At 35.7% G+C, this 14,149-nt stretch overlaps 1 pseudogene; it reads right to left on the minus strand.

Moving 5' to 3' along the window:
• Positions 1–7,465: 7,465 nt before the first annotated feature.
• On the minus strand, positions 7,466–13,746 carry LOC137724521 (threonine--tRNA ligase, chloroplastic/mitochondrial 2-like; annotated as a pseudogene).
• Positions 13,747–14,149: the final 403 nt, after the last annotated feature.

A 14,149-nucleotide genomic window follows, 5' to 3' on the forward strand; every position in this document is an offset into this window, starting at 1 on the left:
TAATTTACCCTATAATATATTTTGTCCAAGTTGCATGATCATATGGCGGCCACTTTTTTAATTTCGCACCCGGAGTTGGCCAAGACTTTGATCATGTTAGTTGAATTGTATACTGTAATATTACACGTTGAGCTGCTTTAGTGTTGAAATATTTATGTACAATTCTAGATTGTTAATATTTTTTCTGGTTTAAAAATCAAGGGATTGACATATGGATTAACATTCTTGCTCAGTTGGTCAATTACTGTAATTAGAGTGAAAAATGAAAATTTTAAAGTGCCAATATAACATTCTATTGTTTTAAAATTAATAGTCACTTTTTTCTTTCTTTAACAAAAACAAGGAAATGTACATTGAAATAAGTAATTATCAATAGCGTACTACATAATTTTCTCATATGTACAGCCAGTTGTTACGAAATTTCTTACGTCTTAATTGAGACTAAGATAATTTTGTATGTATATAAACAACTTGCTTTCTCTCGGTCCATATATTTGCTACCAACGTCTTAATTGGGATGGCTAAAGTACTTTTGTATGTATATAAACTTGCTTTCTTTTAGTCCATATATTTGCCAATAACATCTTAATTGGGACTAAGATACTTTTGTTTGTAGGTAAACAACTCAATTTCTCTCAATTAATATGTTTACTGGAAACGTCTTAATTGAGATTGACATACTTTTGTATGTAGACAACTTGCTTTCTCTTAGTCTATATATTTGCTAGTAACGTCTTAATTAGGACGACTGAGGTAATTTTGACTTGTTTTCTCTCGATCTATATATTCGCTAGTAACGTCTTAATCGGGACGACTAAGATAATTTTGTACATATGTAACAACTTACTTTCTCTCTATCTATATATTTGCTAGCATAACATCTTAATTGGGACTTTAATATTTTGTATGTATGTAAACGACTTTGCTTTCTCTCGGTCTATGTATTTGTTCACATCTAGAAAAATTCGTAGTTGCATACCAGTCAACGAATTAAGATCCAACTTTTGAGTCTTGACTAATAGTATCAATTATAATGGTCTGACAGACAAATTCGTATTACATAATTTTTCACTTTTTTTTCAAAAATTATATAGAAATGTATATGGCTATAACTTTTTATCTAATTATTTGTTATTTTTGGATTAATTTTCAATTTTAGGTTTATATGTTACTGATTTTGTTTTTCTATCTCTAAAATTCATGTTCACTCCCTAACAAAAAAACACTACCTTAATTTAAGAATAACAGGCGTCGAAGAAAACATACAAAATCACAATAAAACAATTAGCATTTAAATAGGAAAAGAAAGATTTCGATATTTATTTTATTCCTTAAGAAAAGCTTCAAGGTCCAAAATCTCCGAATTTTAAAGCTGAATCCGACACATTTCCTAATGTTTTTAATGTTGTACATTGAAATAAGTAATTATCAATAGCGTACTACATAATTTTCTCATCTATACAGCCAGTTGTTACGAAATTTCTTACGTCTTAATTGGGACTAAGATAATTTTGTATGTATATAAACAACTTGCTTTATTTCGGTCCGTATATTTGCTCGCCGTCATTCGAATCGATCCACTGCCGTTTCAAAGAAAACCGGACCGATTTTGATGCCGAACAAGACATGTATGTGCTCGCCGACGTCGTAGCCAGATCATTTCGTTGCAACCCCCACAAGAACCAGGGAGGGAGTCAAAACACCGGATCTTTCCCGTCGAACAGATTGAATATGTGCCGATCTGATATGACGAACTCGCTGGTCCGAATCGGTGGACTCGAAGGCGGCGGATGGACGAGGAAAAAGGGGGACGGATGAGGGATTGAAGGGGACGAATGAGGAAGAAGGGGGACGGAGGAGGGGGGGGGAGGAGACGATTTCTGGGGAAATGACGAGAGTTTTTTTTTTTTTTAATTGTTAAATAAGAATTAGTAATTTATTATTAATTAATTAATTTTTTATTCCTACCGTATCATCATTTAACAGTTAAATTAACAGAAAATTCAACCGAGATATGACATTGCAATATTTAAAATATGAGGTATGAAATTGTGGTTAGACCGATAGTTAAGCTCATTTTATGTAATTTATTCTGTAATATATTTTGTCCAAGTTGTATGATCAAATGGCGGCCACTTTTTTAATTTCCCACCTGGAGTCGGCCAAGACTTTGATCATATTAGTTGAATTGTATACTGTAATTTACCCAAAAGACGTACCCAGAACCACTTCTCCGCCCTTCGCCGGAAACCATGTCATCATCGGCGTCGATTGCATCCGGCCACTTCCTTTTGATGTTGGTTCGAAGAGAATGAACGAAAGAGAGAGAAAATCCTCTGATGCGGGGGTGTGGGGGGATCTGGTGGAAGGAGGATATGGGGTGGCTGGGATCCATGGATATCGATTAGCTATGGCATCTAACAGAATGAGAAAGAAGATGAAAGGTGTTTGGTTATGAGTTTAAAATGATAATTGACTGTTTGGTTAGTAAGATACAAATATTGGGATAAAGTTTTGAAATACACATGTTTACATGTTGTAATATTATTGGGGCACATCAGAAGTGAGTAAATTTGGGTACTCCCCGTTGAGTACCCAAATATTGTTCTTAAAAGAAAGGCAGCTACAAAATATGCGACTTGTATCATACATTTTCCCAATTAAGAAAGTTGATATTCAACAATAAAATCAAGAGTAATGTTACGCATACTACCTATTTATATTATCATTTATTTTATTTCTCTAATAACTGTAGTGTCCACCAACGTATGTGAATTTTATCTCTATTAGAGAGATGGTATAAATAATGATACAAATATATAGTAAAAGTAACATTTTTGTAAAATCAATTGACAATATAAAAAGTAGTACAACCACTTATAAATCCTTATATAATTTAGTCTTTTTTGTCCTCACATTCTCACACCCAACTTTACATTTGGACCAAGTCTCTGCATACGCTTTCCTCCTCAGCAACTTGCCGTTGTTGAATGTTCTCCTTCATTATATTTCCTCTTCCATTAATTGTAATGATAGCAATATTCTCATTAAAATAATTTCGCTCTATTTTATTTATTTATTTTCATCTGGTGTACGTAATTTGAATCTTTTACTTTCAAAGTCACTCTTTAAAAATTAATTATACTAAAATTCAGCCAAATTTAATAATCTAATAGTCATATAATAAATAAACAAACCATGTTATTAACCGTCGAAAAGCTTTGTCTATGTTAAAATAACCGTTAAATCGTGATTTTTTGTTTATAACCGTCGAAAAGTTTTGTCCTGTTACTTGATATCTGAATGTCTGTTTTTTGTGATTTTTTGCTGATGTGATCTCCAAGCATATACAAACAAGTTTGATGGTTTGGATCGTTGAAATTAGTTTTGGAGAATTCGTATCCCATCAAAACGATAAATTGACTAACACTTAGAGTTTATTTATACTTTCATTAAGTATAACATAAGATTTTGTGGTATCCACTTGTGTAAAAATTTTAAATTGAAGATCGAATTCAGTCATTGTATTCATATAGGGTCAAGGAATGTACCTGTAAAGAATCATCAAAATCGGAGTTAAAATAACCATTAAATCGTGATTTTTCGTTTATAACCGTCAAAAAGTTTTGTCCCGTTACTTGATCTCTGAATGTTTGTTTTTTGTTGATGTGATCTCCAAGTATATACAAACAAGTTTGACGGTTTGGATCGTTGAAATTAGTTTTGGAGTATTCGTATCCCAACAAAACGATAGATTGACTAACACTTGGAGTTTATTTATACTTTCATTAAGTAGAACAATAGATTTTGTGGTATCCACTTGTGTAAATATTTTAAATTGAAGATCGAATTCATTCATTGTATTCATATAGGGTCAAGGAATGTACCTGTAAAGAATCATCAAAATCGGAGTTAAAATAACCGTTAAATCGTGATTTTTTGTTTATAACCGTCGAAAAGCTTTGTCCCGTTACTTGATCTCTGAATGTTTGTTTTTTGTGATTTTTTGTTAATGTGATCTCCAAGCATATACAAACAAGTTTGACGGTTTGGATCGTTGAAATTAGTTTTGGAGAATTCGTATCCCATCAAAACGATAGATTGACTAACACTTAAGAGTTTATTTATACTTTTATTAAGTATAACATAAGATTTTGTGGTATCCAGCCAAATTTAAATTAATTATTTCGCTCTATTTTATTTATTTATTTTCATCTGGTGTACGTAATTTGAATCTTTTACTTTCAAAGTCACTCTTTAAAAATTAATTATACTAAAATTCAGCCAAATTTAATAATCTAATAGTCATATAATAAATAAACAAACCATGTTATTAAAAACTGAAATTTTGATTGGAAGGAGGATGAAGAGGAAGCTCCATGAGATGGGCTGCCATGACGATGCCCATCGTTATGGCACTGCAGTGGTTCAGATCACGACTGAAAAAAATGGCAATTGTTGCGTTTTGTTTAAAAATGATGTGTGTAATCATCTAGTCCAAGTGAAAGACTTTTGAAGTGTCATCTGAAAGAAAAGCACCTTCAGGCGAGGCCCCAGGGAGACAAAAATGGTCCTGTAACCCTACCGACACGTAATTGGACAGTGGAAAAGCATGCAGAGCTGCCTTTTTTGGAAAAAAAAAAAGAAAAAAAAAGAGAGAAATATCAAATAGAATCTTTCAAAATAGAATTTTTCAACAACTCTCGAACACTTCATCTTCTTTATATAATTTTTATATCAAATTATAAAATATTATATCAAGCAAATAAGATGGCAGAGAGTACAAATAAAGGACGTTGACGGCTAAGGTTGAAATTTCCCAAAAGATACATATATGAATACGGTCGAGATCATTGGCAACTTCTGTGGTGGGTACTGATACATATTGAAATATCAAAACCCAAGTCAACCTCCTTCGGTCAACAAAAGAAAAAGTCATCCACGTCCATTACGTTGATATAAAATTGTGCATCCCAAAACGTGTGGCAACAAATAAAGGACGTTGACGGCTAAGGTTAAATAAAGGGCGTTGACGGCCCAGGTTGAAATTTCACAAAAGATACATATATGAATACGGTCGAGATCATTGGCAACTTTTGTGGTGGGTACTGAACTACTGATACATATTGAAATATCAAAACCCAAGTCAACTTCCTTCGGTCAACAAAAGAAAAAGTCATCCACGTCCATTACGTTGATATAAAATCGTGCATCCCAAAACGTGTGGCAACAAATAAAGGACGTTGACGGCTAAGGTTAAATAAAGGACGTTGACGGCCAAGGTTGAAATTTCACAAAAGATACATATATGAATACGGTCGAGATCATTGGCAACTTCTTTGGTGGGTACCAATACATATTGAAATATCAAAACCCAAGTCAACCTCCTTCGGTCAACAAAAGAAAAAGTCATCCACGTCCATTACGCTTGGCCTTCCATGCATTTTTGCCGGGAATCAGTACTGGTGACTATCGAATCCTATCTCATCTTCTCACTTCATCGTTTACAAGATTTCTTCACATATCTATTTTTGCTTTTCACAAATCTTTTTTAATTTTAAGCAGTCAAATCAAATGAGTTGAAGAATATTAATTATAAAAAATTAATAAAAATGTGTAAAAGATAAAAATAAATGCTGACAGAAAATACAGTCGCTTTTAATGCCCAAAGCCTATCTCAATCATTGGAAAAGTAAACTACCGTAGCGAAGCATAGTAGTTCATATATAGTTGGCAATGGCATTGGGATATTAATGGCAAAACTTAATGCCCAAGGCCCAGCATTGACATATGTAACGCCACAATTGCTAGTTCATATATAGTTGCAAGAGATTTTTCAGTGTGATCAGTATACGAGATGATACACCACGTGTCACTATACAAATAGTGGGATATGTGTGCTAAAAAGTTAATAACTTAAAAAATAAAATTTCCCACAACTTCTATTAAAACATGAGGTGTACCATTTGTGTTCTCGTCACAATTAAAAATTTCTCATATAGTTGCAAAAACTCAACAATTCCTTCCAATCCACCAAATACAACAGCAACAAAGCTTTGAAACACGCATGAGAAAGAAGATGAAAGGTGTTTAAAATGATAATTGGGTGTTCGGTTAGTAAGATCCAAATATTGGGATAAAGTTGCTTTCTCTTAGTCCAGATATTTGCTAGTAACGTCTTAATTGGGACTTTAATATTTTGTATGTACATAAACGACTTTGCCTTCTCTCGGTCTATATATTTGCTAGCATCTAGAAAAATTCGTAGATTGCTAGCATCTAGAAAAATTCATTGTTGCATACCAGTCAACGAATTAAGATCCAACTTTTGAGTCTTGACTAATAGTATCAACTAGAAAATCCGCCCGCGTGTTGTGGTGGGAACAACTGTTTCATGCGTAACTCGCATGAATAAGACATATTTAACCTGAATACATTTAACACAATCATGAATGAACACAGGAACACACGAGTGAATGAGATCGTTTATCAGAATTTTGTGTAATCATGTTAACTACAAACTGAGAAATGACTTTCTTTCCTGCATAACAATTTACTAAAGAAACAGAACTTACGTAATCATGTTAACTACAAACTGCACTACAAAAAATTTGAAGTATTTCCAAATATGTTGAAATCTGAAAGAAAAAAGATGATAATTCTTCTGACTGCATAAGACTATACAATAAACATAAGATGGTGTGATCTCATAAAACTCAGTATTTACGAGAAAGGAAGATATAAACATACGCAATCCGCTTTCAGACTTGCCAAATAGATCTCATAAAACTCAGTATTTAGGAGAAAGGAAGATAATCTTGCCAAATAGATCTCATAAAACTCAGTATTTCTAATTCGTTTTCAGACTTGCCAAATGTAATCCCATAAAACTCAGTATTTAGGAGAAAGGAAGATAATCTTCAAACATAAACTTAACCATCAAATTCAGTTCTTAAAACCGAAAGAAAAGAATATGGTTTCTTAGTTTCTTACCCAAATCCACCAATTTGATCAAATTTCTGCAGCACAGCTTGAAATCTGTTTGAAATGATCTCCATGAACACGAATCTTATACATGCAAAACACTTTAGATGAAGTTGTGAGAATGGGTGGTGATGAAATTGAAGAAACCACTAAATTCCAAACAAATTTTAGAAATACAATAAGATTTTAACACTCATAAAAGTGTTTTAGAATCCACAAATTTAAACGAAAAACTGTATAAAATCATGAAAAATTTAATAAAACCCAATTATATGAATCACTCTTCCCGAAAACAGGACATTTAATGCAGAAAGCTCAAACTATAATAATTGATGAACCAAATATTTTCAATTGAATTTATCCTTTCAATTGGTAGGTATTTTTGTTTATCCTCGTATCTTTCAATTGCCACCCAAAACTAACATCTGAGAGAACCTTGCACTTCTTATCTTTAAAAGCATGAATGGTGAACTAAATAAAAGAATAAGAATCTGCAATGAACTAAATAAAAACAGACTTTTTACAAACATTATTCGCACAAAAATTAAAACTGTATTGAGAAACTCACCATCCCATTTCTCACGAATGATGTATGATGACAAAACCAATATTGACAGTCCCATTAAAGGCATGAACATCATACAGTGAATTGCACATAAAGGACAACATTATCAAGCATACCTTAACCTTAAGGTGGAACTGGATACGATCATTATCAAGTCTTCATCTCTGACACTAAGAGCACTCAGCATCTCAGAATTCCTCATCTACCATCATATAGCAGCTGCTGCCGCTGAAGCAGTACGAATGTCTGCTCATACGTATCGAAAAACATATCACGCATTCGTTATACATTTCTCTATTAATTACTCAGCTAACCGAATTTAAAATTAGCTTCCAAACCAAAAAAGTTCTAAACTTTTAATTTTGCAATCACATTCAGTTCTTCATCTCTTACTCTAAATCCCAATTACAGAAATATCTAAACTTTACTTCAATTTAATATTGTTTTCTCCAAAAACAGCACAATCCCACAAAAATAAAGTAAAAAAAAAACAACAGCAATATACCATGAATTAAATTAAAATTCTCACCTCCACCTCCAGCAGAGCTTTCGCATTCTCAACCTGTCGCCTAAAAAAAAAAAAAAAAATCAAATCAAATCAAATTCAAGTAAAAATAAAAAAGAGAACTTGAATATAGCAACCCTACTCCCCCTCTATCTCCCTCTCTCTCTCTCTCCCTCTCCCTCTGCAATTCACGCGTGCACCCCCTCCCTCTGTAACCCTCCCCGTGAAACCCCTAAACCCCACGCGTAGGCCCTATATCTTCTGGCTGGGACCTCATGAATATTCCACATCACCTCGATTCCATCGAACCATGGCCTCGGTCAAATCGAAACCAACCAGAGCCCACTCCCCACAACCCTACCACCCTCCCCAATATCCCACCCCTGTGATCTTCACCTTCTTCAATCTGTCCCCATAACCCTATATCAATTGGATTTTAATGGTAAGTAAAACAGTTGTATAATGAACAAACAATGAAAGAAGGAAGCCAAATAATGAGAATGAAAAGAAGAGAATTCAAACACATTGAGAATATTAGTTTTAGATTTTGAGAGCATATTTATTCCATTACCTTTTACCTTTCCTCTCTTTTAGCAACAGACAATAGTCATTAAATTTCTTCTCATGGCGTGTGTGTTGTGAGCTTGGTGAAGCCATGTGATCCTAATTTCTTTTCTTTCTTTCTTTTTTTTTTTTTTTTTTTTCTTTTTGGGAAAAAATTATACAAATGGTACGGTTTCAACTGTACATGTTTAACCTCAGTGTTTTTCAATTTCAGTTTTACCTTTACAATCCATTAATTTTCCTATCCAAAATGTTTTGAAAAATAAATCTATAGCTGCTAACGGTCTATATGTTTCATGCTGTCAGACTCTGCAATCTAAAAATTCATGTAAATGCAGAGGTTTGGCTGAAGGAGAGGCATCAAAGAAATCCAGAAATCCTTCCATGGCAAACTTAGTTGTACACCCATGGCATGTGTGTTGTATGCTAGATGCCCCCTCTTTTAACAACACGCAATAGCTTATGCAAATGCAAAGAGACTTCAACATGTTTCATTTAAAATAAGTTTACATTTTGTAGCAAATGCATATGGCGAAATAGTCTATAAGTAATCATATTGGCAACCAAACAGAACAGTTCAAAAAGTTCAATGGAAATATAAATTGCACAAAAAAAAAAAAACTTGAATTCCTAAACCCACAAAATAAAAATTTCAATCAGGTTAAATGTAAGAAGAAATACCAAGAACTGAGAGCTGCAGACAATCAAAATGCTCACGATCTTGGTCGTGCTGATGAAATCCAAATCTGTACTTTCATGTCCTCCAACTCGGTCAATTCCTTGAGAAGCTTCGATATCCCCAACAATGTCTCCTCTTCGTGGCTGTGGCCATGGTTGTGCCAACTGCCATGGATCTCTCTCCTTCTAACCAGACACCACTTCTACCCTTTCTCCTTTCAAACTTACCTTTCATCATATACGTTAACAGAAACAATAACTTTTGTCAGTGCATTCAAACCAAACCCATAAATCAATTCCTAAAATCAACTGCAAATCACAAATTTACCCAAAAAAAATGCCGCAAAGACCCAAAATCCCTGAAAATTACCATATTAGCACTCCCTCCACCCCAAAATTAGAAAATTAGAACATAGAATATGAAACATTGTACATAGAAAGCAAGGAATCGATAATTTAGGAGGTTTCCCAGGACAATAATGAGCTTTTAAATATCATATTCCCATATGGATGCACAAATACAGAGAGACACTACAGAGACAAGTGAAAAAAAATAGAGACACTCAGAGACTCAACAGACACCATTCATAGATCCATGACCTAGAATTTCTCAGATCCGGTTGAAATTAATAAAAAAAAAATCAGGGATGTGAATTTATACCTCTGATAGTCTGAGCTCCGTTACCCTGATTCCTTTGCCGGCTTGGGGCAAACCTGACGAGATTGGCGATTAGGGGATACGAATTCAAAATAAAAATTTCTAGTAGTCATCGACGCTGCTGAAGTAGTCATCGTCCTCGGATTCCATCGTTGTCCGACCACAAAAACTTAATGGCAGCCGAAGAACCACAGAACCAAGAGTAAAAAAGGGAGTGCGGGAGAGAGAAGCAGCAAAAATACAGAGAAGATCGCAAGAGAGGGGAGAAATGGAAAGCAGACAAACAAAAAGCAACATGGGTGCTAGCCAATTTCCCAAACCCCACTTCTGCTAAAGCTACATGCTATTGATTATGATTAAAAACTAAATTAATCATATCATTAATCGCTAATAAATAATGGGTTATGTTTGTTTTCATGAATTCAGGCTCAAAATACGAACTGTAAATCCAAATTTTGAAATTTAATTGCTTTAATTATCTCCTTACCCGATAAAGCCAGACGATTACTGATCACTAAGCATCCAATTCTTGAAAACTACCGAAATCAAAACAACAACTTCCACTCAATTTCTCAGCAACAGAAAGATCAAGCCAAATCAAAACCAACTTTCAAATTGCACAAAAGAGTCAAAATTTAATTGCTATACAGAACTATCGGTTCGATCAAAAACAATTAGAATTCGAGACCCTACCTCCTCCATTCTCTGAGAGCGAAGCCCTCCTCAGGCAGCATATCCAATGGAGCCAGCAAAACTGGATCGTCGGACCCACCAAACCCTCCATCAAAGCCCTGGCCGTTCGACTCGGCGTAGATCAATGGAGGAGAGAAGGCCTCCGATGCCGGCTGAGTGGCGAAAGCGTCGTCTACAGCGGAGCTGTGGAAGATTGGGGAATCGGTGGCGGAGTCCTTGAGCGACTCGGAGTCGACAAAGGAGTCGAATCGCAGGGAGGAGAGTCAGGGGTTGTAGCCCTGTATAGTTGAGCACTGCCACTTCCTTCCAAAGGCATCCTCAACTTAAGATCAATCTTTGGACCATAAAAGGCACCACCACCTTCATCAATTTGATAGCTCCAACCTTTATCATCCAAAGCATCTCTAAGGGCAGATGTTGCTTTTACGGTTTCACCCATAAATCATCATCTCCAACAGCTTTCTCTGGCCTCGTAGAGAGATTGACCTCATATTTGATGAAGCCAAATTGCAACAAAAGTTCTTCGGTAAGATCTAGGACACCCCTAATACATCTTTGATCTGATCTTCTAGACAAAATATGCGGCATCATCCTGCAACAGGTCCCGAGGTTAAACAAAAAAAAAAAAACTTTATACACCTAGGATTATAGACTAACAGTTTGCAAATACTAACACCATACCTGAGTAAAACCTCTTACACGAAAAAGACCATGCAAGTTTCCAGATAATTTGTATCTATATACGGCTCCCAACTCAGCAACTCAAATAGGAAATTCATGATATGAGTGAGGCTTCCTTTTGTAAACCAAGATATGAAAGGGGCAGTTCATCGGTCGAAGCTGATAAAGTTCATCCTCAACATTCATTTGATCATACACATTCTCCTTGTAGTAATCCAGATAACCACTTATCTGCCAAAGGTTCACCTTTGCAACATGTGGAGTATACAGCAGATCATAACCACGCTCTATGTGGATCTTTTTCCACAAATCTTCCATTACATGCCTCACAATAGCACCCTTCAGATGCCAGAACACTAAACCCCCACCAGCATCGTTCTGTGAAAATTCAACAATGAAAATGTTCAATGCAGGAATCCTCATAATTACAAAAAATGGGATTGCTAACTGATAAATCTGTGTAAACAGCAGAAAGAGATTCAGGGCAATTCTGCGTACCTGTATAGAAAACAGGTCAAGAACTTGACCAAGGCGCCTGTGATCTCGACATTTAGCTTCCTCTTTGAAATGCCTTCAATTGATCCTCACTCTCCCATGCAGTGCCATAGATCCTCTGCAGCATTGGTTTCTTTTCATCTCCTCTCCAGTAGGCACCAGCAATAGACTCAAGTTCGACAACTTTTCTGTTAATATTTCCAGTTTTTTCAACATGGGGCCATGCACATAGGCCCCACCATTCATCACCTATGAAGAATTCGGCATACTATGAGGAATTATGACATAAAGACAGTCCAATATGACAGGATGCTAGTTCAAAACACAATCAAATCCCAGTACAAGCATGCATATGTGTAAACATAAGTATAATTTGGTTAGCTTGACCAAAAGGTTCCTCCCACCTTCAAATTAGTCTCCTTTTCAACCTGCATATCAATAACTCATTTTTAAAGAGCACCAACAACATTGTTTTCCCTGAGCACAGCCCCGCCCGCTCTTTTTTATTCCTTTATGCACAGTTCCTGCACATTAAATCATCACCTTCCATACTATATTGAGCCTGAAAATAGTGAAACCCTTACCAATATGATATATGGTAACGGGATCTTCTTTAATACTATCCAAAATTTCCAATTTGTATGGTTCGTTGAGAGCGGTTATTCTTTTGTGAGCTTCATCTCTTGAAACTTCTTCTCTTATGAGTGGTAAGTTTCTTCCAATGATGCGATCCTACAAATCACAAAAGAAATGCTCATGAATAGTTTTCAACAGTTTCATGGTTCCAAAACTTTGATACAAACATGATAACTTATACAGAAATTCCACTTACCTTCTCTTTCTTGATTCTCTTCAACTCTTTGTCCGTCAAAGGCTCCATATCAAAATCATAATAGAACCCATTTTCTATCCACGGACCAATTGTCACTTTTGCATCCGGGAAGAGCTTTTTGAACAGCCATGGCCATCACGTGTGCACACTGCAGTCAAACACATATAAATAGTTCATCACCATAACAGCGGAAAAGGCACCATTAATACCAAACTACAAGGAAATTCAGAAAAAAATTAACATAGCTCGACCTCAACACTTTATCAAAATATAGAAACCCATGTATCTTCTCACATTCCCAAAAACAGGATGAAAATTTTCGCAGCTTATGTACTGCTGTACACCCATTTTTCCATGTGCTATTCGATCAAATTTCAAATTACCGAAAAGTTATGTTCTTATTTTCTTCATCCTCACTTCCTCATTCTTCACAACAGAATCAGGTGACAATTAGTAACGTAGAATTGAAAATAGTTGATTAAAAGCATCAAACTTTCAAAAACGGGAAGCTCCTAAGAGTCTAAAAGTTCAACAGGAAAGCACTCCTACTTCAATTTAACATACACAATTATAAATCCAATCCAAAGCAATGAAATTTCAATAAATACCGTGTGTCGAATTGTGATGAGGCTTTCGGAGGATTCGTTGGTTGGAAGCACGACTTTCTCAGGCTTATCAGCTACCTCCATCTGGGCATCCTTCAATTTGTCGTCTTGGGTCGAGATCTGAGCCTCCGTGGCCATCGCCGAGGAGGTGGAGACTCCATTTCAGCCGCCGTAGAGGGACAGAGCCCCGAACTCGGAGCTCAGTGACGAAGCGCAGTGTTTAACTGGGGAGAGCAAAGAAGAGGTCTTTAGGAGAGGGATTGAGAGGAAGGAAGAAGAAGTGGCCATTGCCATTCTCTGAAGGATTAACATCTGGGTTGTGTTTGGATTTCAGAATTATGATTGGATTTCAGAATTATGAGTGAGAGTGGCGTTCGTGACTGCATTTGTCCCTCGGACGCCTTAGAAAAGGCGAAGATCGAGAGCGACCGAAGCAGACCTTTCGACGATGATGGACACGTAACCATCCCCTCACCAAATCCCACACGGCCGGCGATGCCACACGGCGATGATGAAAGTTCCAATCCGAACGGAAATCCCACACGTAACCATCCCCCTCGCAAAATCGAAAATTCCAATCCGAACGGAAATTCCAGCCCAAAGACCCAAAACCCTTTCTGAAGCCCAGTGGCAATTTTGCAAATAACGTTAAATCAGGGGGCAGCGACTCAATGGCAATTTCGTAAATAAACTGAAATGTACCCTAAAATTGCACAGTGCCACCTCTCCCCTAATTTAGACTAAAGTAATTATAATGTTCTGACAGACAAATTCATATTACATAAATTTTCATTTTTTTTCAAAAATTATATAGAAATGTATATGGCTATAACTTTTTATCTAATTATTTGTTATTATTTGGATTAATTTGCAATTTTAAGTTTATATG

Source organism: Pyrus communis, chromosome 2, assembly GCF_963583255.1.
Source record: "Pyrus communis chromosome 2, drPyrComm1.1, whole genome shotgun sequence".
Classification (NCBI taxonomy): domain Eukaryota; kingdom Viridiplantae; phylum Streptophyta; class Magnoliopsida; order Rosales; family Rosaceae; genus Pyrus; species Pyrus communis.